Raw genomic sequence first — 7,688 nt, 5'->3', positions numbered from 1 at the left:
GGCGACGCTATTCTCTATTTTTATCTTTACAGTAAGATGATCTAATTACTTCTATTATTTCTACTATATTTCTAACTGAAGAAATCTGCATTTTGCTTACCCGATTTTAACCAATGCAGGGGATTTTGTTTGTCTTCCTACAAATGCATCAATTCCAGTTACTCTGAACGTGAGAGAATATGAAATCTTTGCAGTGGTTCCAATAAAGAAAATGTCTATAGGATCAAGATTTACTCTGATTGGTCTTGTAAATATGCTTAATTCAGGAGGAGCAATCAAAGAGTTGAAATATGAAACAGAGGAAAAAAGTGGACTAATCTCCATGAAGGTTCATGGATGTGGCATATTTGGAGCTTATTAATTTACAAAACCTAAATGAATACAAGTGCACAATTAAGAAGTGCAGTTTTATTACAACGAATCCTCTGGACTAGTCACTGTTAGAGTTCCAGACAAATACTTATACCTTTGGGATATAAAGGTTGAAGTGTGAAAAGTATAAGATGATCATTGTGATGCACAAATGTCCAATTCGACAAACATTGTCGTATATCACCTTTTGAAGAGAGATATGAACAAGAAGCTTCAAGATGCCTTATGTTATTTGAATTATATGAAGCAAATAAGCAAACAACGAATCCGTGGAAATTTGAACACGAATATTCATATAAAAACAAAATATTTGTTGTAACATTTATTTTCTATTATTTGTATTCTGGAGCTTATCTTTTGAATGTCATATGCCGGTTCCTGGAACTCAAAAAGTGTTGGATCTTTAATTTTGTCAAATTTAGAATGTCTACTGAAATGGTAGCATGAATTGCCATTGAAGGTATATCAATATTAAAGAAGTTGCACTCTAGAGGGTAAGTTTATCTTTCTTATATAAATGATTGTTATCTTCACATGGATAGCTATTCTATTTTAGAGATTATAAGTTCTGGGTAATGGTCATACAACAAACATCAATGGAGTTTGACTCTGCACACAGGAAAATTGTTATTTGGATGTTACAGAAGGGAGTTATCAAGTTGTCTTGTCATTACAAGTTGTCTAATGCACATAAAAAATGACCTTGTTATCGATTCATCGCCTATAAATAGCACAACATTTTCTCTTATTCATATCACCTGATTAAACACTACTATTAAAGAAAAATTCAAGCTTTATAATCCATCTTTTGTTTTCTTCAGACAACAAAGTCCCAAGAATGTCTCTGATTCCAAGCTTCTTCGGTGGTCATAGGAGCAACATCTTCAACCCACTCTCCCTCGACTTATGGGATCCATTCAAAGGCTTTCCAATTTCAAGCACAATTGCCAACACCCCCTCCGCTGCTAGTTTGCCTTACCAATAACCTTGTATCTTCAGGAATAATTTGAGGCTTTAAATCTGGATCACTTTCGGGTTCACTAGCAGGACCAAATGGTTCATCGCGGTGGTCCTCTCCTTCTTGTGTTGGTTGAGGGTCTGAACTATTAATGCCATACACATCTTCTTGAATTTCTTTCTTTTTAGTTCTGCCCCTTCTTCTCTTCAATCTCTCCCCTTGTTCATCTTCAGCAAACTAAATTAAAGTGTATAAAATTAGTTCATATAAATATTCATAAGATTATCATTTATATAGATATGCATAAAAGGGATACCTTGCATGTCTTTGCATTATGTGTTACTGAACCACACTTACTACAAGTCATTCTAGTTTTCTTTCTTGAGTGAGCCCATTCTCCTTCTCTTTTAATTGCTGCATCTTTTTCTCTTGTTCTTTTGATTTTTGTCCTTCCAACAGTCGTTACTAAATCTGGTGGATCTATTGCATGTTCTGTCAAAATCTTCCAAAAGTTTTCACCTCTTATAAGCAGCAACTTGACCTTGTATGTATTCAAGTAAGCTTCCTTATTATATCATACCCTTATCTCTTTTTTCATAAGATCAGGTTTCATTTTTTTATACTACATAGCCTTGATGGCATGAGGGCATGGAATTCCAATCAGCTACCAAGACCTACAAGTGCATTTCTTCTCCACCAAGTTCACTATGTGCCTATCTTCACTTTCAAACACTTCATAACCAATATCACCATTGAAGTTAACAGTACAAAAATGAGCAATCTTCTTATTGGCAGTGAACAATTCCAAGCACTTATGACTAAAATTTTCCTTCTATCTTCTAACCTTATTTTCTTTCTCTTTCAATCTATTTATTATCTTAACTCTTATTTCTTCAAGCATCTTCAAGATTGGCTTTCTACTTGGCTCCAATATCTAAGAGTTGAAGGACTCAGTGAAATTATTATCCACCTTCTAATTTTTCCAAACAGTGTCCCCATATATGCCCTGCACCATCTCACTAGATTGAATTTTAATAAGTCTTTGACAGCTTCCTCTGATAATGCTCCAACTGGTCCTTGAAATCTTCTTCATAGGTACTCCAAAAAGCCAACCAAAGCAGTTTCTTTATCTCTCCTGACCTAAACCTCTGCATCCAGTTGGAATCAACATGCCTAACATAATACTTATACAATATAAAAAGTGAATGTTTAGCTAAAAAATACAAAGAGAAAAATATTGCAATGACTTGAAGTACCTGTGGTGGGCTAAAGGAAGGACATTTTTCACTGTATCTACCAGTCCCTGATCATGTGAAATAAATAAATATTCAGTTGCATGAAAAACATATGTGGACAAATTCAAATAAATTAAAATTTATAAACTAAAATTTACCTTCTGCATGTCAGACATGAAAGTGACACTTTCACCATTTTTCAGAGTCAATGACTTCTCTAGCAGTTGTAGAAATCATGTCCAAGTCCTTGATGTTTTCTTATCAACTATAGCCTATGCCAAAGTATAGAAGCAGTTATCACAATCTTGTCATATAGCCACAATTAGTTATCCCTTGTAATGGCCTTTCAAAATGGTCCCATCCATTTCGATAAAAGGTCTCAATCCTTCTTTCCATCCCAACTTTAGTGCATTGAAGCATATGTACATTCTAAGAAACTTTATTTTGCCTTGTTCCAAGCCATCCTTTGATAAATTAATCACTACATCACTGTCTAAATTACTCAATCTAATCTCATGTATGTAAGCCTCTAACTTGTTGTACTCATCTAAGAAGCTGCCTTCCATTTTTTGAAGTACCATCCTCTTGGCCTTTTTCAACATTAAGGGGTTAGCATTCAAATTAAATTGATCATCCAAGTTTTATCTCATATCCTTGATTTTGAACTTAGGATTATTCTACACTTTACCCTTAAAATATTGGGATAAAGAAGATGTGGTGGCTCTAGAATTTGTAAATGCATCCTCACAAGTGTGCTTTTTAATTAAGGTTTTAACCTTAAATCCTGGACCGTTACCATCTAGTGAAACTAAAATGACAAATGAGCAGCCATCCTCACATATATACCCCAGTCTTGTTTTGTCACTTTGCTTCACTCTAAGTGGTTTCTTATTTGCAAGGGCATAGAGATCCATAACTCTTTTAGCCTCTTTCTTGTCCTTAAAGGTCATTGAAAGATGAAGTTATTTGTAATGATCAAGTTTGTCATTCACTTTTCTATTTTGTTGCATCTTAATGGCTTCTAACTCTTCAAAGTTATACTCCTCATAATTTGACTCACCATTATCAGTAGAATCAGTTTCTGATTCAGCATCAGTACCATATTCACACTCAATGAAGTGTTCTTCAGAATGATAGACTAAAGTTGGAGCAAAAATAGATTCTTCAAAATCATCATCATTAACAACAACAACACATAGTGAGGTTTGAGGAGGGTAAGATGTACGCAGTCCATATCTCTACCTCTAAAGAAGTAGAAAGGCTGTTTCTGATAGACCATTCTTCAAAATCATCAACAGCAAAAAAATGAATCACTTTGAATTGTTCATTTAGCAGTGACTGGAGTATTTTAATACCTTCAGACCCTTCAACCAAGAAAAGTGTCTTACATGGACCTTTCACAAGTAGTTGTTTCACATCTAAAAATCCTAAGTTTTGGGTTTATTCATCTTTTATCTTATAGTAATCTATCATATCAGAAGCAACATCTCTCCTAGAAGCAACATACTTCTCTTCATATATTAGTTGGGGAATTTTAATCCATTTACTCCCATAGTGTAGCATAAAATCAACAAACAAATATTTCATATTTAGTTGTCTGGAAAACACACACACATAAATCGTATTAGAGAGCAACATCAAAAAAGTAAAACTTCAGATTTGTTTACTAGTAAACATAAAGAAAGCGTTTACTGGTGAACTTCAAAACTTAAAAAACAACATAACATAGAGGACCACATATTTATTACACTTAAAAAATAGAGAAAAAGAAAGCTCTCGACTAGCAACAAATAATAAACAATGAAAAAGGAATATTGGGATCACATAAATCACTTAAGACGAGCAAACATGGAGGGATCACATTTTTTTTTCACAAAAATAGAGGAATAAGACCCCTCAACTAGCAACACAATAATAAACAATGAAAAAAGAGGCATTAGGACCACAAAAATCAAATTTGAATTATATAAAACAACACACATAAATATTGTAAACTAATGTTGAGTTTTATAAGGTTAGGTAGGTAACAAATGATAGCTTCAAATTTACGAGAAACTATGTATTTATCATTTACAGACAAAGAAAATTCTCTTTCTAGACATGATAAAATAGATGTCATTTAATAAAATAGGACCACAATATATAAGACAAAATTCTCAAAGAAATAGAAAATTCTAACTCATATTCATATCCCAATCACTCTAAACCAAAATTACATAAATACCACTAAATTTAATATGACCAAATAGTACCAAAATATACAAGACAAATTTTTTAAAAGAATACAAAACCATATTATACCATGCCCGAATCTTTAAGACCAAAATCACATTGCATGCAAGATTTCAGAAGTTCGCTATTAACAAAACATGCATGAATTCGAGATTTTAAACCCAAACTTTAAAAAATTATAACCTAATAGCAAATTTCGAAAGAGGAAAGAACTCACAAATGAAGCTCGAGTCACCACCAAAGATTTTTGAATCCAATAAGCAATTTATACCATATGCAGTCGTAATGAACCTTATTGTGACAATGGATCTTTTCCCTTTTGATTGAATGCAAGCAGCAGCCACAGTGAACCTAGAACGTAATTTTTTTCAGGACAGAGAACGATTAAGGAAAAGAGAAAGACCCGATTCTTTTACCTTTTGTTATTTCACTTTGGGTTGGGTTATTTTAATTATGGGACGGGTCAATTTATTAGTTAGCTTGTGAAATTAAAGATGATGTGGATGGTGATGTGGCACGGCCACGTGACCTTTTTTACCTAGATATGCGTTTGGTGGATTTCTATTTAGGGGAAGGGTAGTTTTGAGCCAAATATTTAACGGAGGAATATTTTTGAGCCAAAAAACTAACAAAGGGTATTTTTGATCCATTTCAGATAGTTCAAGATTATTTTTTACCCTTTTCCATTTTTTAAGATAATAGTTTCACCATTCATAACAATTATTACTATTCTCTCCACATATCTTTACTTATTTAATATACTAAAAATAGTTGTTCCATTTAAAAGATCAAAAGATAATTTAATATTTTATATACTCTCTATTTTATCCTTATTATTAAATACTATTTATTTTTTAATATTTACATGTCTTATAATTAATAGAGGTGATATAATAACTTATCTTTTTATGTTTTGTTGCTTAAGAAGTGTGTCACGTTAAATATGAATAAATAAAGATATACGGTGAATACAAACACGATTTAATAATCAACAATTTTTTTGGTGATGCATGGTCTTAATCATAAATGTAATCTCTTTCTTTTGAGTGTACCTGTTATGAAATTGCTAAAGAGGCTTAGCTTAGACTGCACTCAAATCCTGATTATTTACCCTGCTTAGCGATGTAATATCTTTTACAGATATTGATGGGCCGCCTCAAGGAAAAATATCACATTTTTAGCAAACAACTCAATTTTAAGCTGGAAATACAGTTTAGTATGTCCATTTTGAAAAAGAAAAGTAGAAACAGAAATTAAAAGAGGCAAGGGATGCAATTTGTGCTGGTGGTGTGAAAAACTGAACTAATCAATAAATAAAAATGTTATTAGTTTATCATTATTAGGTTATTTGGGTTAACGGTTTTTAAATAATTTAAAAAAAAATTATTGGAATATCGATTTAATTTTCGATTTAAGATTTTAGTTAATGGTTAAATCGATAACCCAATAAGATATATTAAAATTATACTTTTATCCTAGTTATATACTAGTGACTTTATATTTTAAATACACAATTTATTATTTTTTGCATTTTATAGTGGTTGACTTAGTGTTGTTCTTTTCTTTATAAACTTGTTGGCTTGTTGTGTTCCATCCATTAATATAAACCGTGAACCTACATTGATTTTTTTTCCAGAGATCGCTATCGATTGCTACCGCATTCAAGTTCGCTACTTAACCAAAAAGAAAATAAATTTATTATAGTAATAATGTATTTTAATTTACTTCTACTTGTACTTTGTGTAGGTTTTTATGCATGAAGGTAGTGTATATATATGAACATATGTTAATAAGAAGAGAAGGTGAAAAAAATAAAAAGAGCATTTTCTTCTCCGTTAAACCGATAAATCGAACCGTTAAGGTCCAAAATTGATAAATCAATAATACATATATTATTGATTTGATTATCAATTTAGCATGTTGATAAAACAAATCAATAATATATATAAAATTAAATCGAACCAACCGATATACACTCCTAATTTATGCATGTCAATTCATAATGTTTTCTAGCTTGCGTTTCTCATTGTTTTTATACGTTACTTATTAGCTAAGATCCATTTCCTTTGACATGTTTGAGGTAATTGTCGTTGACACCCAACCAATAATGCAGTTCAAATGATTAGCTATAATATATATAGTATCCATCTGCCAGAAATTATTAACTTATATATGATAGTACTAATTATGATGCTATAGAGTCAGTCTTGTAAACTAATTCATGGAATTTTAGGTAATGGTTCACTGGTTCTACAATTTTTAAAGAAGTCGTCATTTGCCATTCTGTTATAAACGAAACGGAAGAGCCCAATCCAAAAGACTAGCCTAATAAGTGGGAGAACCCATTTGGCTTATAATCCCCTTAGCATTTCTTTATTTTTTCAATGTGGGACAATTGGTTCATAACAATCGCCTCCGCTTGAGAATCAACCTTAGCATTTCTCTATTTTTCCAATGTGGGACAATTGGTTCATAACAATCGCCTCCACTTGAGAACCAATGACCTCGTTGGTCACGGCTGAGCCCAATTAGTCACGGCTGGCACCCCTCTTAGTTCCAGGCCACCACTCCTGACGCACAGGCCATCACTCCGAGTCGTGGCTCCACGCGTGGATCGATCCTCGTTGGTCACGGTTATGCCTAGTTGGTCATGGCTGGCACCCCTCTTGGGTCCAGGCCACCACTACCGGCACACAGGCCACCACTCCGAGTCACGACCCAACGCGCGGCTCCCCACACGTGGATCGTTCCTCATTGGTCACTGGTTCTACAATTTTTAAAGAAGTCATCATTTTCCATTCTATTATAAACCAAACGGAAGAGCCCAACCCAAAAGACTAGTCTAATAGGTGGCAGAACCCATTTGGCTTATAATCCCCTTAGCATTTCTT

The 7,688-nt window shown here is 33.1% G+C and overlaps 1 long non-coding RNA gene across 1 annotated transcript; it reads right to left on the bottom strand.

Annotated features, from left to right (window-relative positions):
- Nucleotides 1–870: 870 nt before the first annotated feature.
- LOC107866240 lies at nucleotides 871–5,203 on the bottom strand. The gene is made up of 5 exons (XR_001672822.2): nucleotides 5,015–5,203; nucleotides 2,724–2,837; nucleotides 2,587–2,633; nucleotides 1,647–2,478; nucleotides 871–1,567 (listed from the first exon to the last, which is right to left on the bottom strand). It is a non-coding gene; the product is annotated as an uncharacterized LOC107866240 (long non-coding RNA).
- Between the last annotated feature and the right edge of the window lie 2,485 nt (nucleotides 5,204–7,688).

The sequence above is a fragment of the Capsicum annuum genome, chromosome 3, assembly GCF_002878395.1.
Source record: "Capsicum annuum cultivar UCD-10X-F1 chromosome 3, UCD10Xv1.1, whole genome shotgun sequence".
Lineage (NCBI taxonomy): Eukaryota > Viridiplantae > Streptophyta > Magnoliopsida > Solanales > Solanaceae > Capsicum > Capsicum annuum.
The sequence above is the reverse complement of the archived record's forward strand: the minus strand, read 5'-3'. Positions and strand labels throughout refer to the sequence as shown.